The sequence below is a fragment of the Bubalus bubalis genome, chromosome 2 (genome assembly GCF_019923935.1).
Source record: "Bubalus bubalis isolate 160015118507 breed Murrah chromosome 2, NDDB_SH_1, whole genome shotgun sequence".
Classification (NCBI taxonomy): domain Eukaryota; kingdom Metazoa; phylum Chordata; class Mammalia; order Artiodactyla; family Bovidae; genus Bubalus; species Bubalus bubalis.
The window spans coordinates 66,953,638-66,981,427 of NC_059158.1; the positions used below are offsets into that span (position 1 = coordinate 66,953,638).

A 27,790-nucleotide genomic window follows, 5' to 3' on the forward strand; every position below is an offset into this window, starting at 1 on the left:
GGCTCCTCCATCCATGGGATTTTCCAGGCAAGAGTACTGGAGTGGGTTGCCATTGCTTTTTCCAGGTGAAGTATGACAGGCAGTTTATTTAGCACAGTTCTCATGAGCTTGACTTGTAATTAAACAGTCATAGGTCTGAATCCCATTTACCACTACAGAAACATATGACCTTACAGACACATAACCCTCAAATCTACCTCCCCAGGCTATTGTAAAGGGTAACTAAAATAATAGCTGTACAATGCTTAACTCAATGTCTGATACAGAGGAAACCTTCAGGAAAGGCCAATACCTAATAATATTGTTGTTCTCTTTCTTGATACTTCCTTCATTTGTCTATAGTCTCTGTTTTTACTACACAATGGACTCTAAGCTGCAAATGCCATTGAGGTAAAACCCTGCAACTATACTTGCTTTCTTATGGTTGTAATGAAGGAACAAGCAAAATAAAAGAGCATGTAATAGTTTCTAGATTGTGAAGTTTTAGTGTTTTCAGAAATGCCAGGCTCCTAGAGAATAAATTGTTCAGTCAGTGAGTCCATGTCCAATTCTTTGCAATCCCATGGACTGTAGCATGCCAGGCTTCCCTGTCCTTCACTATCTCCTGGAGTTTGCTCAAACTCAACCACTGAATCAGTGATGCCATCCAACCATCTTATCTGCTATTGCCCCCTTCTCCTCCTGACCTAAACCCCGTGAACAGAACAAAAAGGCAGAGAATAAATAGCTGAAAGGTAATTGGTGTATTTGGCAAACTGTTACTTAGTGGTCTGCAGCTCCTTGGGCAAGTTGGCCACAGGAGACAAGAGGGCTTAGTTCTGATTGTCAATAGTAAGGCACTGAGCTTAATAGTTCCCTTATAGTAACAATGAAACTCCTAAGAGCCACCAAATCCTTGCTTTCCCTCTGACACCCGCTGTGATTCAAGTTGACTTGAAGCTCCATTTATCTCATCTCAGAATGCAAGGGAAACATTCTGCGCAAATGCCCTGGCCAAATTCAAGCCCTCCTCTTTCCATGCCTCAAGTCTATATCAGAGGCAGCTAGATGCCAGACTCCCCTTGGACTGGGAACTGACTAGGTTCCACAAGGACACTGCAAACTTTGGGCAGCCAGGATCAGGCCAAACTTAACCACCCCTCTCCAGGCCTTACTGTACTTTATCACCATCCTTCCTTTTTTTAAACTCTCAGCTTCTCAACTGTGCAAAAACTAGGAAAGCGAAAGCCCAGGCCACGTGGTTAGATACCATCTTACTCCATATAGTCACTCCATATCCAGAACCTCTGAAAGGAAGTATGGCATTGAAGGACAGTGCTTCAGTATGTATCACTGAAAGAAAAAAAAAAAAACATAGATACTAAGTATAGTCAACCCCTTAGTTGAATCCTTGGATATGGAATTTGCAGATTTGGAGGGCCAACTGTACTGCATCATTTTATATAAGAAACTTAAAAATCCTTGGATGTTTGTGTCCCTAGGGGACCCTGGAATCAAACTGCCCTGGATATGGAGGGGCGATCATCAGTTCATTTCAATCTCTCAGTGGTGTCCAACTCTGCAACCCCATGGACTGCAGCACACCAGGCTTCCCTGTCCATCTCCAAATCCTGGAGCTTATACAAACTCATGTCCATAGAGTCTGTGACCCATCCAGCCATCTCATCCTCTGTCATCCGCTTCTCTTCCTGCCTTCAATCTTTCCCAGCATCAGGGTCTTTTCCAATAAGTCAGTTCTTCACATCAGGTGGCCAAAGAATTGGAGTTTCAGCTTTAGCATCAGTCCTTCCAATGACAATTCAGAAATGATTTCCTTTAGGATTGGCTGGTTGGATCTCCTTGCAGTCCAAGGGACTCTAAAAGAGTCTTCTCCAACACCACATTTCAAAAGCATCAATTCTTCATTGCTCAGCTTTCTTTATAGTCCATAATATGCTGTCTAGATTGGTCATAGCTTTTCTTCCAAGGAGCAAGCATCTTTTAATTTCATGTCTGCAGTCACCATCTGCAGAGATTTTGGAGACCAAAAAAAAAATGAAGTCTCTCACTGTTTCCATTGTTTTCCCATTTATTTGCCAGGAAAGGATGGGACCAGATGCTATGATCTTAGTTTTCTGAATGTTGAGCTTTAAGCCAACTTTTTCCCTCTGCTCTTTCACTTTCATCAAGGGCTCTTTAGTTCTTCTTCACTTTCTGCCATAAGGGTCGTGTCATCTGCATATCTGAGATTATTGATATTTCTCCCAGCAATCTTGATTCCAGCTTGTGCTTCATTCAGCCCAGCATTTCACATGATGTACTCTTCATATAAGTTAAATAAGCAGGGTGACAATATATAGCCTTGACGTACTCCTTTCCCAATTTGGAACCAGTCTGTTGTTCCATGACCAGTTCTAACTGTTGCTTCTTGACATGCATGCAGATTTCTCAGGAGGCAGGTCAGGTGGTCCGGTATTCCAATCTCTTTAATAATTTTCCATAGTTTGTTGTGATCCACACAGTCAAAGGCTTTGAGTAGTCAATAGAGCAGAAGTAGATGTTTTTCTGGAATTCTCTTGCTTTTTGGTAATCTAGTGGATGTTGGCAATTTTATGTCTGGTTCCTCTGCCTTTTCTAAAACCAGCTTGAACGTCTGGAAGTTCATGGTTCACATACTGTTGAAGTCTGGCTTGGAGGATTTTCCGCATTACTTTGCTAGCGTGTGAGATGAGTGCAATTGTGCGCTAGTTTGAGCATTCTTTGGTGTTGCCTTTCTTTGGGATTGAAATGAAAGCTGACCTTTTCCAGTCCTGTGGCCACTGCTGAGTTTTCCAAATTTGCTGGCATATTGAGAGCAGCACTTTCACAGCATCATCTTTCAGGATTTGGAATAGCTCAACTGAAATTCCATCACCTCCACTAGCTTTGTTCATAGTGAATGCTTTCTAAGGCCCACTTGACTTCACATTCCAGGATGTCTGGCTCTAGGTCAGTGATCACACCATCGTGATTATCTGGGTCATGAAGATCTTTTTTGTACAGTTCTTCTGTGTATTCTTGCCATCTCTTCTTAATATCTTGTGCTTCTGTTAGGTCGATACCATTTCTGGGTGCAGCAGACCTGGTCTGCATAAACCCTCTTGGAGGAGGTCACCATTAACTCCACCATACAGCAACCAGAACTTAACACAGAACTGGGGAAACAGACTCTTGGAGGGCACAAACAAAACCTTGTGTGCACCAGGACCTGGGAGAAAGGAACAGTAACCCCACAAGAGACTGACTCAGACTTTCCCATGAGTGTCCAGGAATCTTGGGCAGAGGCAAGGGTCAGTGGTGGCCTGCTGCAGGGTTGGGGACACTGAGTGCAGCAGTGTGCACAGGACCTTTTGAAGGAGGTTGTCATTATCTTCATTACCTCCACCATAGTTTGGCATCAGGTCCAACAACAGGGAGGGAACGCAACCCTGCCCATCAACAGGAAATTGGATTAAAGATTTACTGAGCATGGCTCTGCCCAACAGAACAAGACCCTGTTTCCCCCTCAGTCAGTCTCTCCCATCAGCAAGCTTCCATAAGCTTCTTATCCTTAGCCATCAGAGGGACAATCATAGTTTGTTACAGAAAAGGGGCACAGAAGAGGTTTGCAAACAACAGACTTTCCATAACGCAGTTATATTTCTTCTCTGCTAGGCTTATTTGCAATATCAATAAGGCCTTGAAGGCAGTTTTGGAAATAGATCAAGTCATAGAGCTGAAATGATCTAAACAACTGATGCATCTATTTAAAAAACTTCACGGGATCCAAAAGGACAATACTTGCAAGGTTAACAAGGATACTTTGCTAATTAGGGTCTTCTCTCCTCTGCCAGAATACCTTGTCATAAAACCTCAACTATGCCAATTGTCTAAGGCTTAGAATTATCACTTCATCTGTTATGTGATCTGTAGAATATCAAGGTTTTCAGACCCCTTTTGTCAGTGAGGTTAAGTACAGAATCCTCAGTTTTCCTGTGAGGTTTAAAAATTAAAAAGCATTATTCACTTCCTGTTCAGGCGCTATTAAAAAAATAACATCTGAATGCTTTCCCCAGCCCTTACTTTTCCTTTTTGTGTGCTACATTCTGTTGTTAATTAACAATAAGAATGATCACTAGGGGAAATCTTTGATGGATTCATTTTTTGATAAAAATAACTTGGTACTATTAAAACTTGTACAGAATCAGAGATTTGGAGTTTATTAGATGTAGTAGCAGGTCTTAAGCTTCTAATTCAATCCAAGATTAATCCTAAAACACTCTGTATTATATCATACAACTAAAATTATTATTTTTATTCAGGTTTTTAAAAATACAAGGATTCAGCAGAGGTAAAAAGCATCAATAAAGGATTAATTTAATTATAAATACCTTTACTGATTATAAAATTACCATATACCTAGTCTCTTCCATTGACCATCCCTCAAGGATTTCACTAGGTTAGAGGGGAAATTAGGATGGAGAATTATAGGGAAAGCATTCTGGAAATATGCTAAAGGAAACAGCAGACACACTAAAATAAGATGAGCATTTGATCAACAGATGACTTATTTCTGAAAAGACAGTTTGCCTTTGAAAATATTTATAATGAATGCAGTCCAAATCCTTGCCATTGTTAATGATTTCAACATGTTCTAGGCTGGAAGACCAGTTTAATTATTTCACAAATCAAAGAAGGGAGGCTTCCAGCACAGGACCCATCAAGAATAGCTCTTCATAACAATTGCCAAATCCTTGTATACCCAAGTTCCATGTTGTTATGAGTCGAATTGTATTCTTTCCCCAAATTCATACATTGGAGTCCTGATCACTATATTTCAGAACGTGACCTTATTTGGAGATAAAGATGTTGCAGGTGTAATTAGTTAAGATGAAGTCACGCTGGAGTAGGTTGGGGCCCTGAAATGACTGGCATCTTTACAAAAATTCAGTATGACTGGTGCCCTTATAAAAAGAAGAAAGTTGACCTCAGAGACAGGCATGCAGCGGAATAGCATGTGAAGACTGGAGGTATACAGCCATAAGCTAAGGAACTGCTTGAAGGTAGGAGAAAGGGCTGCAACAGATTATTCCCTAGCCCCATAGCAGGAGCATGGTCCTGCTGACACTTCGATTTCAGACATCTGGTCTCCAGAACTGTGAGGCAGTAAACTTCCCTTGTTCTAAGCCACCTCATTTGTGATGCTTTGTTACAGCAGCCCTAGGTATTGATTTTTTTTTAACTCCTCTAAATTTTGCTTCCCTTCTCAAACAACACAAAAATGTCCAACAGGGTAAGGAAAGAATCATGAAGCAGAAGCACCGTGACCATGACCAGATACACTTCTCATTCACTCCACTATCTTACCTCTAATCCTCCAACGTACCCAGACTCCATGCCATTGTGGCACGGTGGTGACTTCCACAAGAATACTACTTTCTGCCTTTCTTAGCTCAGGCTCTCAAAAGAGGGAAAGCACAGCCAGCCTTCCAGGCAAGCCCCATTGGCTACCTGCCTCTAATAAGTCAGGCCCTCATCATAACTTTTCCTGTCTTAGTTGGAAGGTTATGTTTCTCCTTTTAGATGGGACTGAGTCCCTTACCCTAGTGACTGCCCCTACCTTTTAAGCAAAAAGGCTTACATTCTCTCAACAAAAATAAAAGACTTTCTTTATGTTGACTTATGAAATAAACTGCGCTCCCTCGATACATATATATACTCCCACACAAACACTATAGCAAACTTTCTAGTGCTTTGGAGTCTGATTGGTGGTCTAGAAGATGTTGAAAAAGTGGTATGTGAATGGGCTAGCACAAATTTTTGAAGAATAATGTATTTGAAAAGACTGACATATAGCATATGCATAGTAAATACAGAGAGAAGAACAGAAAGTAAAAGATAATTTTCTTTTTTGTGCACTCAGCAGGAACTCCGTTCCTTGTTGAGTGAGAGTATTGAAACTACAGCATAATTAGTATGTGTGCCGTCTAGTTTAGATGTGCTGGAATGTGACCAGAACTGCAGTTACAGATTGGGCCAGCTTTTGTAAAAACCTCTTTGTTTCTCTTGCTCTCAAACACATTGTAAATTCATTAAATGGCCCAAGGCTTTGCTGCTGATTCTCACACTTTTGTAAGAGCTTATAAAGGGAGTGTTTGGGGCCAAGGCTTCTAAGTAGGACTCAGGTGTGGGAGCAAATGGTACTGATGATTAATCCTCCTCTAAAGTGATAAAATCCCTTATTGGACACAGCAACCCGATGACCGGGTCACACTGGAAATCAGCCTAGGCTCTAAGCACACAGCTAACATGGATCTTTGGGGATGTTGACAAACTCAAGGCCAAGAGCAAGCCTGTGACTCAGTCAAAAAGAAACCCAGGGCAGGAGACATCTGACCGTGCCCAGTATGCTTGCCAAGACTGCTTTCTGCTGATGATCAGTTCCTCTCAGCTCTGGGCATCTGGAAATGTGTAATGTGGTTGAGTGATACTGCATTAAGTAGAAGACAAAAAATCATATAAAAGTCAAATCTACAGATAATCAAAAGGGTACATTTTGGACAATACTTTTGATATTCTCTACTTTTACTTTATATCCTGTAAAAAAGTTTTTTTTCATCCAATGAGAGATTGGCAGAGAGGAGTGAAGGGGAGAGAAGCAAAAGAAATGAAGAATTTGCAAACTGGCTGAGTTGATGTTGAACTATTAAATGCATTGAAAATATATACATTTCAGGAAGAGTTTTACTGTGGAAAAACCCTAAATATAGAAACCTTATCTTTAGTATTTAGCATTTTAGAAATGCTACTTTAGCATCTTCTGCTTTAAGTATAATTAACACAGCATTATAATTCAACTATAATTCCATAAAAAATAAATTTTAAAAAAGTTTTTTAAAAGCTCTAATCTATTGTATATTGTCACCCTGCTTATTTAACTTATATGCAGAGTACATCATGAGAAACACTGGACTGGAAGAAACACAAGATAGAATCAAGATTGCCAGGAGAAATATCAATAACCTCAGATATGCAGATGACACCACCCTTATGGCAGAATGCAGAAGGCAATGGCACCCCACTCCAGTACTCTTGCCTGGAAAATCCCATGGACGGAGGAGCCTAGTAGGCTGCAGTCCATGGGGTCGCTAAGAGTCCGACACGACTGAGCGACTTCACTTTCACTTTTCTCTTTCATGCACTGGAGAAGGAAATGGCAACCCACTCCAGTGTTCTTGCCTGGAGAATCCCAGGGATGGCAGAGCCTGGTGGGCTGCCATCTATGGGGTCGCACAGAGTTTGACATGACTGAAGTGACTTAACTTAGCTTAGCTTAGCTTATGGCAGAAAGTGAAGAGGAACTAAAAAGCCTCTTGATGAAAGTGAAAGTGGAGAGTGAAAAAGTTGGCTTAAAGCTCAACATTCAGAAAACAAAGATCATGGCATCCGGTCCTATCACTTCATGGGAAATAGATGGGGAAACAGTGGAAACAGTGTCAAACTTTATTTTTCTGGGCTCCAAAATCGCTGCAGATGGTGACTACAGCCATGAAATTAAAAGATGCTTACTCCTTGGAAGGAAAGTTATGACCAACCTAGATAGCATATTCAAAAGCAGAGACATTACTTTGCCAACAAGGGTCCTTCTAGTCAAGGTTATGGTTTTTCCTGTGGTCATGTATGGATGTGAGAGTTGCACTGTGAAGAAGGCTGAGTGCCGAAGAATTGATGCTTTTGAACTGTGGTTTTGGAGAAGACTCTTGAGAGTCCCTTGGACTGCAAGGAGATCCAACCAGTCCATTCTGAAGGAGATCAGCCCTGGGATTTCTTTGGAGGGAATGAAGCTAAAGCTGAAACTTCAGTACTTTGGCCACCTCATGTGAAGAGCTGACTCATTGGAAAAGACCCTGATGCTGGGAGGGATTGGGGTCAGGAGGAGAAGGGGACGACAGAGGATGAGATGGCTGGATGGCATCACTGACTCAACGGACGTGAGTCTGAGTGAACTCCGGGAGTTTGTGATGGACAGGGAGGCCTGGTGTGCTGCGATTCATGGGGTGGCAAAGAGTCGGACCTGACTGAGTGACTGAACTGAACTGAACTGAATCTGCTCCCTGGTTGCCAGCTAGTTAGTTAATAATGTGAAGGAAACCTGAAAAAATTTCAAGTGTGTGATAAAAGTGTTGTTTTTATGATATAAATATCTTCTAAAATTAAAGTAATAGAGTTTCCCAATTCATTCCATTTAAAAAGGAAAACAGTGGCGTGTTCCTATTGAAACAATTCCTATACTTTCACATCTAAAAATAATTATTTAAAAACTTTTGGTAAGATCTAGATGATCATTGATATTGATCAATGATCAGTGTCATTGTGAACATTGTGGAACACTTATCTCATTATTTCTCCTAAAAACATTAGAAATTCACTACCATTCTGAAACTCTGTTCAACACATTTTTAAAATACTTTGTTTTAAAATGGTTTTAAAGAAAAATTGCAAAAATGGTACAGAATGTTCCCATATACTCCATTATTCAGTTTCCCCTATTATTAACGTCTAACATTAATATGGTACATTTGTTACAATTAATGAACCAATATGGACACATTATTATTACCTAGTAAAGTCCATACCTTATTCAGATTTCTTTAGTTTTTACCTGATGTCTTTTTTTCTGTTTTAAGGTCCCATCCGAAATACCATGTTTTAATTAGTCATTCTATTTCTTTAGGCTCCTCTTGTCTGTGACAGTTTCTCAGACTTTCCTTGTTTTGATGACCTTGACAGTTTTGAGGAATACTAGTCAGATATTGTGTAGAATGTCCTCAACTAGGGTTTGACTGGTGTTTGTCTCATGAGTGCTGTTGCTGCTAAGCTGCTTAGTCACTTCAATCATGTCCGACTCTGTGCAACCCCATAGACAGCAGCCCACCAGGCTCCGCCGTCCCTGGGATTCTCCAGGCAAGAACACTGGAGTGGGTTGCCATTTCCTTCTCCAATACATGAAAGTGAAAAGTGAAAGTGAAGTCGCTCAGTCGTGTCCGACCCTCAGCGACCCCATGGACTGCAGCCTACCAGGCTCCTCCATCCATGGGATTTTCCAGGTAGACTGGGCTTATAATTGTGGGGAGGAAGACCACCAAGATAAAGTGCCATTTTCATCATATCACATCAAGAATGTATACTATCAACATCGTAGTCTGCTGAAATCACTCTTGATGTTGGCCTGGGTCACTGGCTGAGATGGTGTTCGTCAGGTGTCTCTCCCTGCTTTCTTTCTGTCATGTACTCTTTGGAAATATTCTATTTTTTTATATTACTTCAACTTTTGAGGGATATTTGGTTGGTTCCAGTTTGGGGCAATTATGAGTAAAGCTTCTCCAAATAGTTGCATGTGGATTTTTAGGTGGATGTACATTTTCAGATCAGCTGAATAAATATCTTGGAGCATAATTGCTGGAATGTATGGTAAACTGTTTAACTTTGTAAGAATTTGCCTTCCAAAATGACTGAGTCATTTTGTATTTCTACCAACCATCAATGAGAACTCCTTTTTCATTGATTTCAGTATCAATTAGTATTGTTAGTTTTTTGGATCTTTAATCATTCTAGTACATTGGTAGTAGAATCTTGTTACTGTTTCCTTTTTAATTACCTAGTGAAAAATGATGTTGAGTATCCTTTCATATGCTTGTCTGCCATTATATGTTTTCTTGGGTCCCCCAACATATTTTTAAATACTTAATTTTATTGTTGAAGTTGGATCAAAATATTATATAGTTTTTCTATTTACATATTAGATATTCTCACCCAAGAAAGTTTCCTAAAATTTCTGGTGTTGAATTACATAGAGAATATCCCCCATACATTACCAATCGTGACATTATTTGTAGAAGGGGTCTATTTTGTTTAGTAAGTTATTTTATCTGCATCCTATATAATAATCTTCAATGTTTGTGCAGTTAAAAACTTCCTCTTTCCACAAGCAAGAAGAAAGAGCCCAATAGCATATATTACCTAACAGTGAAGGAGAGGACCAGCACACACCCTCAGTAGCCACATTGTCGTGTCTGTGTCCTTGGACAAGTCACTGTGCTGTGTGAGGCCTCTGCATCCTCACCTGTGAATAATGGGGTGATTGTAGATGACCAAGGGTTTCTGCTAACAGTCTAGTTTTGTCCTGTATTTTCCTCTAAAGTCTCAGGCACTGAGCAGAGTCTCATTAACACAGTATTCTTTTCTTTGGCTGCCTTCCTCCTAATATTGCCACATTAAAGCTCCTTTGTTTAGTTGTTAGTACCTTTTTCAGGCCACTCCTTTAAGTACAACATGTAATTTTGTTGGCCTTTATTATCTGGAGATTACTTTGTTAATTTGCTGTGTTTTAATTTTTTCATATCTAATTAGGAAGAACTCTCTTTGTTTGAGAGTAATTAAATTTTATCAAGGCAAATTAAGGACAAGCTTATGGCCTTATAGCTTATGTAAAAATCATCCTAGACTGCTTACTAAAATCTAAATTAAATCCCTTTTTATTTCTTCACTGGGAAGACTTTGTGAACAGAATTTGTGTTCTTGATTAATTTTAGCTTTTAGCTTTTTTACTCTCTTTATAAGGGACAGATTTTAGAAGTCAAAATATTAAGCCTGAAATATAACAAATCTCCAAAAGGTCTTACTCAGGATATATTTGATAAACTCTCTTCCTTGTTGCTGAATGTATCCTGTTGCCTTGAAAGAAAGAAATACACCTACCTCTATAGGGAGCAATTTTCTCTTCAGGGAGTATTTTACTCATTCAAGTTCACCATGGGTCAGGTTAAGAGCAGCACTAGTATAATTCATATTTCTACCCACAGACATCCTTAACTGCTTCAGGAAGTGGGATGAATTAGAAAGAATATACACATTAGGCACAGTATATGCCACACAGCAACCACCTGCATGGGTTGCCATTGTGTTTAAGCCACACAGATTGGCCTGTGAGTCATCAGATCGAAGTACCAGCAGAGGCTTGCACTCAAAGTCTGCACAGTTTACTAGCAGAGGATATATCTGAGAGCTTTTGAAAGTTCAAGTAACTCAAGTGATAGGTAATAGGAAAGCAGCATTTTTTCCTCCAAGAATAATATATTCCAAATCAGAAAAATAAAACTTTCCCTAATGAGCAACTGTATTTGTTTTTCACTCTTACACTGATCTCAAAGCACAGGTCTCAATCCAGGGGCTTGAAGGTGTTCATTGCTTCCCCTAACACATTTGTCATTTATCAGTAGAAAATTGACCTCACTCTGGATGGCCAGACTTATATTCATGGCCTTGTGGAGCTATGAAATTAGATGCATGTTTATCATTGAATTAGGAAAAAGAAGCATCCATGGGTTTTGCATAAAGGCTTAGGAGGTCTTATCCCCAAATGAAATGCACGAGTGATGCCACAAGCATGTCCCAACAAACATCTCAAGGTGGCTTTACGAGGTGGAATGCTGTCTCATCTGCCTACTCTGGGTGGGCCCTAAAACTCCAACAGTTGTAGCAGATCCAGATACTGTCAGATGTCATGATACCTGGAACAGTTTTAGATTGGAACTTTATGAATATGACAAATTTAAAACTAAGAAATAACTATGTATGTAGATTACTACAGAGTTAACTTACACGAGAGCAACTGCAAAAGGTCTTGAATAGGATTATGAGTTCCCTTATTTAGTAAGGAATTAATTTTTTTAACAAATATAACATCCTTATATACTTTTTGGGTCTAAATTTCTAAGTTGTTTTATACATTTTAAAACTATCTAGATTCTACTGATTCTCTTTTGTGTGTTTAAGTTGTTCTTTTCCTGGAAAAAATAATATAACTTTCTTTAAGGACCTACCATATTTGCAGGACTGTTCTAAATTCTTTATGTGTACTAACTCAGGTTTCTTTCTTCTCTCAGGGCCTCTATTTTCCAGGACATTTTCTGAGTTAGTCTATAACTGATTGGTGTCAGACTGTAGAAGCTGTCTTATCAAGAAAGAGTTTGGTTTCCCACAGTCTTCCTTACTGAAGTGGGTTGTGAGTTAGCGATTGTCCAGGAATGGCTACTCTGCTTGTGTGGCTTTGAAATCAGGGTATTTCTTTGATTATATACTGCATGCTGACCTCAGAAATGAACTTCTAAAAGGTAACTTCTAGAATAGGATAAAATTGGAATAGCTTTGCCCACTGCCCACAAACATGGAAAAAAATATATACCCCCTCTATGAAAGGTCAATAATAGATTAATAGAGCTCTGTGAGAAAAATCAAGATTGCCACTGCAGAATATTACAATTGTAATCTGTTGCCAGCTACTCATGGTTTATTTTGTGCTCATTATTGTACAGGGTATATATGTACTTTGATACCTGATTTAGCTATGATATCTAACTGGTTCGTTTTTCACTTCCCATTTCTCAGATGCATTTTGCATAGACAGGATTCTGGATAATAGTTTCGCCCAGTCTCTTACTGTAAACCACACTATTGATGTGTAGTAGTTTACTGTCTTTGGAAGGATTCTGTGCTTGACAATAGGGCTCTCAATTTATAATCTGTGTATCCTCTGTAGCACCTAGTTCAGAAATAATGTAATTATTATTTTTAAATTATTAACATTTGAGTCTACTAGTCTAAATGCTTTATATCCTTTATCTTCTTAATCCTCACAGCACTCCTGTGAGGTAGGTACTGTTCTTAATCCAATTTGACATATGATCAAAGTCTGATTTGATCATGTTAAATAATTCAACCATTTAGAGTTTAAAAGCAGGTCTGCTGATTCTGGAATCTGGTCTTCACCGTCATCATCGTGTCTTACACATAGTGTTCATGCTAACAAAACAAAACATGATGATTCACTTGTTAGATGAAGGTAAATCTTAACATTCTCTCTCATGGTCATGTAAAATGATTAAGGAGGAAAATGGAGAAAAGCAAAAGAAATCCTTGGTCTTCAGCCCTGGGGGAGCTCTTACAGGTTTTCCAGGGTGGATATAAACACAGCTGAGCAGTTGAAAGTACTGCTTTTAGCCGAGAGAATGTGGTTTGAGTTTCAGCACCTATCATACTGGCTTATATTAAGAAGACACTCGGTAAGACATTGACCTAAATCCAAATGTGTTCACCAGAACAGCTAGCCTTGGTTTGAAGGGAAATGTAACAGAATTACCTAACCTTAGTATTATCATTTTATGGTTTGCAATCTACTTTTGGAACCCCAATAAATATTGCTTGTGGAATAGCTAACGGTAATGCCACCAAGCCACTCATACCCCATGGTTTTAGAGGTGCTACTGTGTTACCAAATAGCTCACCATCCTTTTACTTCTGCAGTCTTCACTATAGTCCATCCTATAGATAAGACAGGTATTATTATTCAGTTTAGGAACAAACACTAATCTGTTTAGTAGTTTAGAAATTGATTCTAATAGTTTTGAAAATTGCCAAGTAAGAGGGGCATCAACTAGTTTGCACTGCACTTTGTTCTGGGAGAATTAACTTCAGTGAGCCTTTTAAATCTTGCAGATGCAGATATAGATGCAGATAGATTTTCAGAAAGCTCTGGGCTATAAAAATCTACCCCAAATGCTGCTATTTCCAATGGATATGTTGAGCTCTATTTAATTTTATAATTTTATATTTGGGGATTCCATAATGCTATAAACCCAATTCTATCATTGGGATTTTTAGCAAAACTCTACCCCCTCCCCCACACACACACTCCCAGTCTTTATTTAGACCTCCTTAAAATCAAGAATACCGTATTCTTGGAAGGTTTGTGTCTTTTTTGTCTAGCTAGTTATTCACAGGATTCTGGGAGCTGAGGCAAGACTACGACAGCGGGAGTTACATGTCTCATACTTCCTCTCCCCTCTTCCCCCAGTGTGAATTAAGCTGTGACCGGAAACTGACCTGGGGTTTATGCTCTGCTGCCTGGACTGATAGGTTGGTAACCCGAATATGTGCTAGCTAAGACAGAAAAATCCGGATATTGAGAAATAGAGGGAAAAATTGTGATGATCTCTTCTAGGCTTTTGTGGTCAAATTACACACAAGTGGGGGCTGGATGGATAGGTGGGGTCTAATCTCAAGGAAACATTTAGTATTACTGACTATCATCCTGGCTTCAGTAAAACAAGTCTGACTTCACTTAAAACAGAAACAAGGAAGACTCCCAGTAGTTGGACTTAGGCTGGAGTTTGGAAGTGCTTGAGGATTCTTAGTTGTAGGGTTGAACTGGTCTCCATGAAGCCAGAAGCTGGGGGAGCTGGTCAGGGCCTCTGCAGTCCAGCTGGGTTTGTGGGTCCTAAAAGTAACCAGCACTGATCACAGCTATTGGTTACTCTGGATGAGACTGCAGGTCTTCAGAGTCCATCCTAAAGTCACTGACTGGTGTCAGTTGTGCTGAGAAGAATTAGTGAGGGCCGAGCCTTCCCTGGAGCAGGAGAAGGAGGTATCAGTGGGATCACCTCTCTCAGACCCAGTATCTTAGGAGCTGGCAGGATGAAAAAGGAGAGTCGCATACCCACACCTGAATAGTTAATCATTGCGAATCAAGCTGCCTAATTGTCTAGAATATGACCTGTCATCCTACCTTGCCAAGTCTATCGTTCTCTTCATAACAACCTGGAAGACCAGTTCAAATTTAGACTTCTCTTCCCTCTCCTCTGGCTGCTGCCCACAACCCATCCCCTTCTCTTCCCATGATGGCTCTGTCCCATATGAGGTGGGGTCTTACTCACCCATATGTGGATATCCCAAGCCAATCTCCAAACAGCCACCCTTAAATGTTCCTTGAGCCTGTAGGGTATGCCATCCTCTGTTCATGCTTCAGGACAAAGGGCCCAGGATGGAAGCCTGAAGTTATTCTGGGCAGGATATTCTGGCGTCTCTGGGACCCAGAGCATAGTCCAGAAAAGGGCAGGTAGGCCCAGTGGCAGAACACGGGGTAGGATGTGGCTGGAGGAAGATCAAAACAGGCACCCTGCCCAGTTCTAAGAGCAGGATGCCAGTAAAGGACAGTTTTCCAAAATGGCTACATTGTATGTGTAAGTAGCAGCAAATCAACAGTGGGATGGACAGAGAGCAAGAGAGCAAGAGAGAGGAGAGGGAGAGCAGAACAGAAGAAAGCTAAAAGGATCCTGCTAGAGATCACGAGACCCCTGAGTAACTCTCAGAAATAGGTGGAGTGGAGTGATACTGAGAGGTGCTCACTGTAAGCAAATCCGCCACAGGAAGCTTCAACTGTGGAATTATAATTTGGAAATAAAAGAGTGTATCAGCTGAGATAGATTGACTCGAAGGATTCGATTTGATCAACAGAGTGCCTGAACAACGATTGATGGAGGTTCATGACATTGTGGACTTCCCTGGTGGCTCAGATGGTAAAGCATCTGCCTGCAATGCAGGAGACCCAGGTTCGATCCCTGGGTTGGGAAGATCCTCTAGAGAAGGAAATGGCAACCCACTCCAGTACTCTTGCCTGGATAATCCCATGGACAGAGGAGCATTGTAGGCTACAGTCCATGGGGTCACAAAGAGTCGGACATGACTGAGCGACTTCATATAACATCGTACAGGAGGCCATCCCCAAGAAAAATAAATGTAAAATTGTTGTCTGAGGAGGCCTTACAGATAGCTGAAAAGAAGAGAAGTGAAAGGCAAAGAAGAGGAAGGATATACCCATCTGAATGGAGAGTTCCAAAGAATAGCAAGGAGAGATAAGAAAGCCTTCTTAAGTGATCAGTGCAAAGAAATAGAGAAAAACAATAGAATAGGAAAGACTAGAGATCTCGTCAAGAAAATCAGAGACAGCAACAGAATATTTCTTGCAAAAATGGGCACAATAAGGGACAGAAATTGTATACACCTAACAGAAGATATAAATCATTATTGATAGTTATTGTAACATGTGGTTGTCCTGGGACTGTTAGAGCTGAAAAAGGCATTAACATCTAGTCTGATACTCTCTTTTTATGGTCAGGAAATAGAAGTTCAGAGGCATTAAGTGACTTGCTGAATGCCTTGCAGTGAGTTGGACAGAACCCTAAACACTTGTTTTCCAAATTCTTATTCTGGTTTTTGTTTGCTCATTTGTTTTCACAAGCATTTTTAGGAGTTTATAATATGAATTCAATTTGCCAATTCTGAAAATTTTAATTTGTAATTTTCTCTGTATTATCATTTTTAACCTTCCTGTTCCAACAGTGAAACCCAACATTCACTAAACACTGAATTATAAGTTCTCAACTAAACATTCAGATACTGAAAAATTCTATATACAAATGGAATACCACTTTTCATAGGTAAATGAGAAGTAATTTTGCTATTATCAGAAGACTGATGAAATCAAGAATATTTTTAAATGAACAGTTTTTAGGCTTTAAAAGAAAATCTTTATTACTATTATATTTATAGCCATATAATTGTGCTATGAATACATTCGTGCTTCCCAGGTGGTGCTAATGGTAAAGAACCCACCTGCCAATACAGGAGACATAAGAGACAAGGGTTCGATCCCTGGGTCAGGAAGACCCCCTGGAGTAGGAAATGGCAACCCACTCCAGTATTCTTGCCTGAAAAATCCTGTGGACAGAGGAGCCCAGCAGGCTACAGTCCATGGGGTTGCAAAAGTCAGACAGGACTGAGAAACTAAGCATGTACGTAATCTGTAAAGCAAGGTATAAAGTGTGGCAAATTTTACTTAACCTCATTGAAGGAATGCCAGTTTCCCTACTTCCAACAGTAATACACTTGAATAGAATGGCCTATTGACCACAGAGTGGAAGACTAACATACAGTGACTAAACAATGCACTAGATTAAATAGTGAATTAATATCCATCAGTAGTTTAGCCTTGATTTCCAAGTATGCTGCACTTCTACCACACCATTATCAGGCAATAATTGCTGTGTCAGAGAAAGCAGTGGGGATGATCCATACTTCTTTCCATTCTCAAGGGTGAATATGCCATACGGAATTTAATAAGGGACAAAAGGGTTAAGTTCAGAAGAAAACAGTTCATCAAAAAAAAAAAAAAAAAAAAAAGGATATGCGAAGGACCACACACATTTTCAAAGTAGCATCTGGTTTATTAGTCAATGTTGCTCAGGCATGATATCAGAATTCTTTCATGCCAAGAGCCAGAAAACTCAAAGGTAACATTAAGAGCCAGCTGCTAAATTCAGGTTATTATATGCCTGATAGCAGGAGCAGTAGAATAATTAAGTGGTTTCACTGCCAACCCATCGACCAGACCACTTCTCTACATGTCTGTCTATCCACTTGCTGTATACTGTGTGTAATTGTGTACGCTTTTGTATGACAAATGTGTGACATTCAAGTATTTAGTCAGTTTTAACCTTGAAGATAATGACAAAACATCAGTTATGCGTACATCTTTAAAATTTTGGTTGAACCAATTGGGTAATATCCAAAGCAATTTTTCATGAAGTTGCCATATTTTTCTGTTTAGAAATGTTTGCAATTTGTCTCTGCTGGGAAAATAACACAACACTATATTTCTGTGGATATGTGTGCCATGTTCTGGAGATGTTAATATCCCAAAATAATTGCAAGACAGTATAAGAACAATACAGTGTCCTGACACTTTAGTCAGAAACAGTATAGAGATATGTGGTCTGAAGTTTTAGAGAAATCACAGTCCTAAAATACCACTTATTTGGCTTAATTGTAGGCATTGAAGAGGATCTCTGTGTAAAGTAGTGGACAGTTGGAATTAGAAAAAAACTTAAGCCAGAAGCCTTTTAACTTGCTGAGAAAAGACATATATTAGGTTGTTAACTCCCAACCTGAATTTCCCACCACAAAATCTATACCTGCCCACAGGTCCTCCCGTCTGCCTTCAACTTGGCTGCTGTCACAGTGGGAGAAAGACCACCCTTCCTATCTCCAGCCAGCTTCACCCATGTGCCCAGTGAACCCTGTTCCCAGTCTCCTCCTGCGAAACTTGGCAGTAGTGATCGTCTCCTCTCTCCACTCCAAATTCTCACACTCATTCCCTTCAAACAATTCTTCCCATCAGCTTTCCTTTTGACACATTGAAACGTGCCTAAGTCATGTTTATTTTCAAACACACAGCCGCACACACACACACACAGCACCCCCCCCACACACACACAGTCACACACACACACAGCATTCTCTTGTCTTAATCTCTTTCACAGCCAAACTTTGTGAACCCTGTTTTCTCAGTTTTTCTCATTCCCTGTTCACTGGCTTCCTTTTAGGAAATATATTAAAATATTTCAAATCTGTCCATGTTTCCCAAGCTGTTCCAGTCTGAATCCCACTCTGCCTAAATTACTCTTGCTGGGGCAACCAATGACCTTCGTGTTGCTAATACCAATGGCTGTGTTCAACCTGTATCTTATTTGCCATCTCACTGTTCCCAAAGAGTTGGACAGGACCGTGCGACTAAGCTGCACGCAATTCAGCACAACTGACTGGTAGCCTCCTCCCCAGATGAATGTCCCCCTCTTCTCCTGTTGCTTTTCCATCTTCTCCACCTTTCCTTCCCCGTCTCCTTTAGCCTCTGTTATCCTCCTCTACACATGTATAATTATTTTTAAAATTTTTATTGAAATAGAGTTGATTTACCATCAACTGTAGTTTCAGATGTACAGCAAAGTGACTCAGTTATACTTATCTATTCTTTCTTAGATTCTTTTCCATTATAGTTTACAAAATACTGAATATAGTTCTCTCTGTGCTATACAGGGTCTTTGCTGTTTATCACTTATATATATATATATATTTATTTATTTAATAATTTAGGTGCACTGGGTCTTTTTTTTTTTTTAGTTGTAGCATGTGGAGTATTTTTTTTAAAATTTTTTTTAGTGTAGCATCCAAAATGAACTCCTAATTGCAGCATGAGGGATCCGGTCCATGTTGTTGCAAATGGCATCGTTTCATTCTTTCTTATGGCTGAGTAATATCCCATCTTGTATAGATGCCACATCTCCTTCATCTGTTCTTCTGCTGATGGACACTTAGGTTATTTCTGTGTCTTGGCTCTTGCGAATAGTGCTGCAGTGAACACTTGGAGAAGGAAATGGCAACCCACTCCAGTATTCTTGCCCGGAGAATCCTGTGGATGGAGGAGCCTGGTGGGCTGCTGTCCATAGGGTCGCACAGAGTCGGAAACAACTGAAGCGACTTGGCATGCATGCATGCATGAACACTGGGATGCATGTATCTTTTCAAATTTTAGTTTTCTCTGGCTGTATGCCCAGAAATGGGATTGCAGAATCCTATAGTAACTCTACATTAGTTTTTTTAAGGAACCTCCATACTGTTCTCCATAGTGGCTATACCAATTTACATTCCCACCAACAGTGTAAGAGGGTTCCCTTTTCTCCACACCCTCTCCAGCATTCATTGTTTTCTACTCGTGTTTAAGCAGGGGAACTTCTCGGCAAACTGCATGAAGCATTCATTTTTTGTCTTTCATAGCTCCCACATCCTTGGCAATCTCAAGCTCTTCTATGAGTCACATACCCCTTGTGCACAGACAACTCCCAGCATATATACCAGCCCAAACCAACATTCTGAAATCCGGAACCTTATATCCAATTGACACTTCACCATCTCTACTTGGATATGGCACAGACAACTGAAACTCAACATGTCTAAGTCTGAACTCATTTTTCCACCCAACCCTTCTTTCTGCCAGTGTTTCCTTTTGAAAAGTGCATCACATACTCCTTGTTGCTTGTGCCAGAAATCGGGGAACAAGGTTGAACAAAAACACAGACAACAGCAAACCAATTGTTCAAGGTTTATTTAGTGGGTGTATTAGTCTTCTAGGGCCACCATAACAAATTACCACAAACTTGGTGGCTTAAAACAACAGAAATGTATATTCTCATAGATCTGGAAGTAAGATGTCTGAAATCAAGGTGTCAGCAAGGTCACGCTCCCTTTGAAAGCTTCAGGTGGTTAGGGATTGAGTTGCCTCTTCTGCCTCTTCCAGCTCCTGGTGGCCCCAGGCGTTCCTTGGCCGGTGGCTGTGTAACTAGTTCTACTTCTGTCTTCACATGGTCCTCCCCTTTGTCTCTTATAAGGACACCAGTCGTTGGATTTAGGGCCCACTCTAAATTCAGGGTGATTCACCTCCAGATCATTAACTAATTACATCTGCAAAAACCCTGTTTCCAAAGAAAGTCACATTCTGAAGTTTGGAGTGGACATGAATTTCTGGGGACACTATTAAACTTACTACCAGAGAAGTGGAGAGGAACAAATTTCATAACTCTAAAGATGTAGATAGGAACATATTCACTTATTAATTCACTTCCACTGGCCAAAGCAAGAAAATGTTTTAGGGGAAAATAACAAAATCTCTTCACTTTTCTCCAGTTTTCGTTCTCCTCAGCCATTTTTGTTTTCCCGTGCTCCAAAAACTTAATCATTTTTTATTTTGGTAAATGAGAAAATACTTAAATTCTTATAATAAACAGAAAAACCAATGTATTCCATTAAACAGTGTTAGGCCTAGTTGGTTTTAAGATTTTAACTGGATCAAAGGGTTAATTTTCAGCTGACTGCTCTGAAACAGGTTCCGAGTGTTGTTCAGTCACTAAGGAGGAGAAACCTGTGCTAATGCAGGATTTTTGTTTTTCCGTCTCCACTCATGGGCACTGGATACTTCAGCACTGAATAGTGGGCTGTGTTTGCACTTTGCTAAGTTACCCAGTGGAGTTGTAAAGCCTTTGAAAGACCAGCATTCTGACACCTGCCCTGCTGGTCCTTCCAGGAACCTTGTCTCTCTGAAGTTATCCTTTTGACACTGCCTTCCCCTCATTCTCTACATCCAATCAAGTCCACTGCTTCTGCCTTCTAAATACCTCTCCAATGCATCCACTCCTCTCCACTTTCACTGCTGCAACCCGAGTCCAGGCACCGTTTTTGTCTGCTTGAACCACCTCAATAGCTTCCTAACTGATCACTCCTGATACATCTTTCACAAAGAAACAGCAGAAACTTTTCTAAATGCGAGCTTGATCATTCCACTCATGTTTCAGTACCATCCCATTCCTTTATTTTAGAGGCTGAACTCTTTACCAAAACCCTCATGGCACACTGCTTCTGGACCCTACAACTCTGTAGCTTCATCTCTTAGTTCACATGTTCTACAGAACCATGTTCCTTGATGGAGTCAGTCTCTCTCTAACACACCTCAGGGCCTTCACACATGCTATTCCCTTTGCCTGGTATATTTCTTAAGAATTTAAAAGCATGGGCTTTGTACTGCATTAGAGATCCTATTCTATTTATGAGCTCTATGACCTTTTGTCAATCTTTGAAATTCTGTAAGCCTCACTTTCTGCATTTTAAAAAAAAAATGTGAATGAAAGTAACATTCTCAAAGTTGGTGTAGGGTTCAAATATGAAAATGAATTAAATTTTTCCAAGTTACATAGTACTATATAAATCCTAGTTATAATTAGTACCATTTTGCTAATAGCACTATCCAGTTGAAGACCTTGAATCTCACTTTAAAGTACGACTTAAGGACAATGTTAACTTGACAGATTTGTATCAATATGTAAGTGCTTGCTGAAGGCTTTTTAAAAAAAATTAAAATTGATTGTGTTCTACATATGTGCCTATTATAATGATTCGTCAAGCATGCATTTTTCAAGCCTTTTTGGGGACAAGTTCCAAATTAGCAGAACCCAAATTAAAGTTTTATGTCATATAAGGGAAAATGAGGTGATTTCCTATACAGTTTTTTGTGCAATAGGGTGACCGATTTATTTTATCTTGGTTGGCCTGAGATTTTGGAGTCTCAGCACCAAAAGTTTCACATTCCAAGGACTCCCACCCAGGTCTCCTGCATTGCAGGCAGACGCTTTACCATCTGAGCCACCAGGGAAGCCCAGTTAATCACCCCAGTGTACCACTAATGTTCTTGATGTTCCTTCCACCTGCAAGAAAATCCTTTCTGTGCCTCAGCCAAGACTCCCATTCCTTCCTGATTGTATATTCAGGGGTTGCCTAACACACGTGAAAATGGTAGAGTCAGGGGAGGGATAATACTGCCTGACTTGGTCTCTTTCAAAGCCCTGACAATGCGAGTGATGCTAGCGGCTGAAGAGTCTAACCTTGGAGAGTTGTGAGCAAATGATGTGATCTGATAGCAAACCCTAGGTTCTGTAGCAACTACAGGGGCCAAGATGGCATCCTATTCTGTGGAAGCAAATACTCAGGGTGAGGAATGGGGACTTCCCCACTCCTAGGGATACATGGGAATTCTCCCAGGGATTCTTGCAACTGAGCAGGCCAGGCTTGTCAGCTATAACTCTTTCAAGTCTTGGTTACCCCATAGATGTTAAGCAGTGCAAATTAAGGCTATGTTGTACTCACTCGTTCTGCTGGGTACTGCTATGCTACCCACTGGGGGAGAGAGAAATGGGCTTAAGAAAGGGGAAGGACCGCTCATGCCACAAAATCACCATCCTAAAGTTCGGCCCCAGAAGATGGCAAAAGGCAAGGTTCACTGTCCCAGTGGCCATCAGGAGAGCTGGGGCAGAAGCCTGCCATGGAGGTCCTTAGGGGAAAGACAGTCTCCCGCCAGTGCCACACTCATGCATGAGTCTTCATGCCCTGCCTGTCCAGAAAGCAAGACATCTATAACTCTAGTGCTCAGTCTTCTCAGTTCTCTTCACAGCCATCTACTAGGTACTTACTATCACTTTTGAAACCCAGAATCACCATTTTTCCAGCTCCTGCCCTTTCCCAATGGCTTCCCTCTCCTGGGTGGCATCTCCTCTTTGATAAAATGTTTTCTCCCCTTATAGGCTTCCCTGCTGGCTCAGATGGTAAAGAATCTGCCTACAATGCAGGAAACCCGGGTTTGATCCCTGGGTCAGGAAGATCCCCTGGAGAAGGGACCCCAGTATTCTTGCCTGGAGAGTCCCATGACACAGGAGTCTGGTGGGCTACAGTCCATGGGATCACAAAGAGTTGGACACGACTGAGTGACCAACACTTTCACTTTTTCACTCTTTTCTCCCTTTACATTTGCCCTTTTAAGAGAAGCCATCCATGTCAGTGATTGGCTTGTGATTTCCTGTCTCCATTCATATTATGACCACTTCATCTCCTAAAGAAAAGAAAGCGGCCTTCAGTGCACTCTCTGGCTAAGTGCCCCTTTGGGTAGGGCTCACATTATATCTTAAGTAAATTATTGATAGAAAAACTGGAAGCATGGCTATAACGAAAACATCAGAACAAATCCCAGGTTTTTGTAACAGAAGGACTGACGTATTATTTTTGTTTGTTTGTTTGTTTTGTAGTCAAAGAATGGGATTTTTTTGTTCTTTCTGATCATGAACACCCTGGGTTGAGATCCAAGTACTAATTTTCTTTACAGTGAAATACGCTAAGAGGATTCAGTAGTGTCCTAGAAAGGGCTGTGGAGCCATTGACTTAAACACTAGGACACCACTGTCCTGGAGTCTTATGCTTTGTCAGGACTTAGCAATTAGTCTGATGCTATCTGTGGCTGCTGGCTGCTTGTTTGCCTTAATCCACAGTTTAGGCCATCCTTTTGTTTATTTTGGTTCCTTTAAAAAGGCCCTCTTTGTGGTCTTGGGCACTGTAAGTAGATGGAGTGAAACCAGGAGTTAATGTGTAAAGTTTTTCATCTTGAGAGAGTTTTTTTTCAGACTAACTCTGGGTCACATGTGTGTGGAATTGAGTTTTTGTTTGGACAGAATGCTTCAGCTTGGAGAGGAAGAACAGGAAGTGGTACATTCCAGCCCCCAGGCAGCAGCTTCTGCTTGTCAAGCCTTTGTGGACAATAAGGTCACAGACATTTAGTAAGGGTGGCTCTGGGAAGTAATTTACAAATTATGCTAAGAACAACAACAACAAAAAGCTTTCTTATTAAACTAAGAATGATATGAGCACGCTGCAGAATCAAGGTTGTAAAATGAGTTTCCTCCAATCCAAGTATCAGGAGACTTCGCCAATTAAAGAGAGACACTTCAAGTGGGAGGGAAACCAAGGACAGAATTGAAATCATCCTCCAGGCAAATTAGTGTCTCCTGGGCAAGAACTTGGAGGAGGAGAAAGTGGGCTGTGAAAGTGGGCAGCCAGCAGACAGAAGCAGAACACCGCTTTTAAGTTTCAGCCATGAAGCAACCATGGCGGGCAAAAGTGGCTATCAGAAAGTTTGTGCTTTCTAAATAAGGAAGCAGACAAAGAAGCCAAAAGACACGGCTGCAGCTATTACAGATGTAACCTGACAAATACATTCAGGTTAGAGAAAACGACTGACACCCTCTGGACTTTCCTGAAGCCTGGGATTCACAATTTCTTGGTATTAAGAAATCGTTTCCTGTTTGTTTTAGTCCATCTCTGAGGAGTTCATTCTTCTACTGGCGGGGACACCCTAAATGGGCTAAATCATGGATTGCTGTTCTCATGAGCCCTGACCCCTTTCCTGAATTTAGAAAAGGCAGTGCCAGCACTGGAGAGGAGACTCAGATACCATCTAGTGTCATGATGATGAGTTTGTGGTTAATTTAGCATGGCCCAGTTTCTCACATGGGCCAGATTATATAACCAGATTGTCAGTATCTTCCAAGAAAAGGGATGGTAGATAATGTACTTTCTCACTGTAAGCATACTTCATCATTCTAAAGTTCCATAAAGAATCTGCATATAGCTGAATTGTACAACTAACCAGGCCAAAAAAATCTTTCACAGGGTAAAAATGGAAGCTGTCAAGTTTATTACAAAGCACAACTGCTTGGGAAATTAATGAACTCTTATTAATGTTCTTTAAAAAAAAAAAAGGAGAAGAAGAGATAAATCTGTCAAATGAGACTGTTTAAAGACTGAAAATTGCCCAGCTTGCCCTCATTGTGCTCAAAAGATGGTAGCCTGTTCTTTCAGGCACACAATCTCCATCTAGCCTCCCAGCACGTTGCTTTATTATTAGTAATGCCATTTGTGTTTGAGCTAGGAGGAAATCCAATGTCAAATGAAAGGGGTTTCTCCTTTTTATGAATTAGCCTTTCTTTTGCCATGCCATCAAAAAGTGAGTACACTACTAATTTCCCAAATCTTTTCCAGGCTGGCAGTGAATAATTCAAGTAAATCACTGGATGCCTTTATCTCCGAGTGACTCATGCTACTGAGAGCCAGCTTTATGAGTCTGAAACCCAGCTAAGTTCTCACTGCTCCTTTGTCTTCTTACATAGCACAGCTAGGTTTAAGTGAATTCAAAAGTTGTTCTTGAACTATACAACTTGTTATTATTATATCCTGTAAAATTTTATCTGCCTGCTTGGTTGGATCTAAGTATTTTGCTGATATGATATCTTCTTGACAATCTGAAATGTAATCTTGACACAATTCTGAAAAGTTGTGACATATTATGGTATGTCCCCGTACTAAAGAACATCTGTTTTATTTTTTAAAGGAAACAACAAAGCTCAGTTCTCATATTCTCTGATTTTTTTTAAAGATTATATATAATATTTAGGAGAGTGCAGTTAATCACATTTTAATCTAATATTTTAGAAGATAATCTTACATACTCAAAGATGAACTTGCAAAAATAGCAAAGAAGGGATTCAGCCGTATGTCTTAACTGAAGTAACAAAATCCAAAACACTTTCTCAAACATGGGAAAAACATCTCTGCCCTTATAAAAGAAAAAAAATAGAATTTCATATTGAAACTGTGTGTCTCCTTTTATTAGAAAGATTTAAGGATTTGGAACCTACAGGTTGAAATTCCTAATTAGCAATATTTGTCTCTGAATCAAGGCTTACTTCCTCTGAGTTACATTCTGAAGAGGTAAGGATCCTGCAGTCTTCAAAAATCTTACAGAATTTTCCAATGGTTTGAAGAGAAATGTCAGTTTTAAGTGGTTTTCCTCATGTTTGATAAAATCATATTTCGTGAGTAAGCAAGCAGTGTGAAGTTAGTACCCCTCCAATCCTTTCATTTTGAAGATCAAAATCAAGTTCAACTGAAGAGCCAAACGATAAGCACTATCAGCTTGTTAAGCTGTCATCACAAACTAAGGACTAACTAATCAAAATAGGCTATGTGACCCATGAAAGAAGAGTATTCCTGATCCTTCCTTCTGAATAAAGATACTGAGTAGCTTGTATCTTAAATAACAAGTAGCAAATACTGCTGCTACTGCTGCTAAGTCGCTTCAGTCGTGTCCGACTCTGTGCGACCCCATAGACGGCAGCCCACCAGGCTCCTCCGTCCCTGGGATTCTCCAGGCAAGAACACTGGAGTGGGTTGCCATTTCCTTCTCCAATGCATGGAAGTGAAAAGTGAAAGAGAAGTCCCTCTGTCGTGTCTGACTCCTAGCGACCCCATGGACTGCAGCCTACCAGCCTCCTCCGTCCATGGGATTTTTCAGGCAAGAGTATTGGAGTGGGGTGCCGTTGCCTTCTCCAGCAAATGCTAATACTTAATTACTGTTGGCATTTGTCAAGTTCTGGCATTTGAGACTCTGATAGTAATAAATGTACTCATCACTCAAGAATTTGAAATGACACATCCACCACTTTCAATACATAGCTTATTAAAGCTAAAAACATGCAAAATAGCTATAAGAGTCAAGTTAAAAAACTATATCTGAGCAAACAGAACAAGGAGTTTTAGAGAACTTAAGCTGAGACAAAAACAGACAGATGGTTCATCAAAGTGCAGGTACTTACCAATTGTAAAACCTCAAAATGGTTACTTATGCCCTCTGAGCTTGGTTTTCACATATTAAAAATTGGATAGTGGATCTTACTTCAGGATGTTATTGTACATGCTAAGTAAGAGAACATATTTAAAGCATTTACTACATTCTTGACATATAGCAGGCATTTAAGTTGCTAGAAGAACTCTCTTACATAACCCCTATATTGTTGTTAATGAGAACTTCATCGTCATGGTGAACATTTTCAAACTAAGTATCCTTATGAAAGAGAAGTAAATTGCCTCTGGTAATACAGTGATTCCGATAGGAGGGCTAATGAAAAGTCCTTGTGATTGGCATTACATCATTCAAAGATCTCCAGAAACAAGATGATGGTGCTTGTGAAATCTTTTGTGCTACTATTTCCTATTAGGGCTATAAAACCAGGAATTCACTGTCCTGCCTTTCTCTATCTTCTTTGTATATTCTCTTCTGCCTCTTCTCTGTCTTCTTTGTATAAACAAGATTTTAATGACCTACATTAACCGTATTAGTATTGGGGGCAGCACAAGATTAAACAGATGCACTAATGAGAAAGAAAAAAATAACATGAGATGACAACATTTTAGTCACTGAGGTTCTTCAAAACAGGATGTTCTTTCCACACCACCTCTTCCTCTCATTCACGGAGGATGACGAGTTACAGTACTTCGGTGCCTGGCAACTTATCATCCCAGAAGGAACTTGGCATCCCAGAGATGTGTGTCGCACTTGTTCTCCTTGTGATCCTCCTCCCTGCCAGGGGTTTCCAGGGTGCTGACAGAGAACATACAACTTTCTCCCAAAGTATAGCTTAAAGTCTCCATGAGAAGGAAGAGTCAAAACTTAGAAGAATTATTATTATAAAGTTTCATTAAAGGAGCTGTAATTGTTAAAGCATCTTAAGCAGACAGCACGTGGAAAGAAATCACAAAGCACTGAAAGCTCTAGCAACGGTAAATCAAGGGATACTGGTACCTAAGAGCCTTAGACAAGACAAACTTCAGTATCCAGTCAATACTTGGCCTTTAG

At 40.2% G+C, this 27,790-nt stretch overlaps 1 long non-coding RNA gene and 1 other non-coding gene across 3 annotated transcripts in view; both read left to right on the forward strand.

The window, feature by feature from the left end:
• Nucleotides 1-27,790, forward strand: part of LOC102404904 — a 96,408-nt gene that overhangs the window by 27,012 nt on the left and 41,606 nt on the right. The window lies entirely within an intron of this gene.
• Nucleotides 15,393-15,464, forward strand: TRNAC-GCA. The gene has a single exon. It is a non-coding gene; the product is annotated as a tRNA-Cys (tRNA).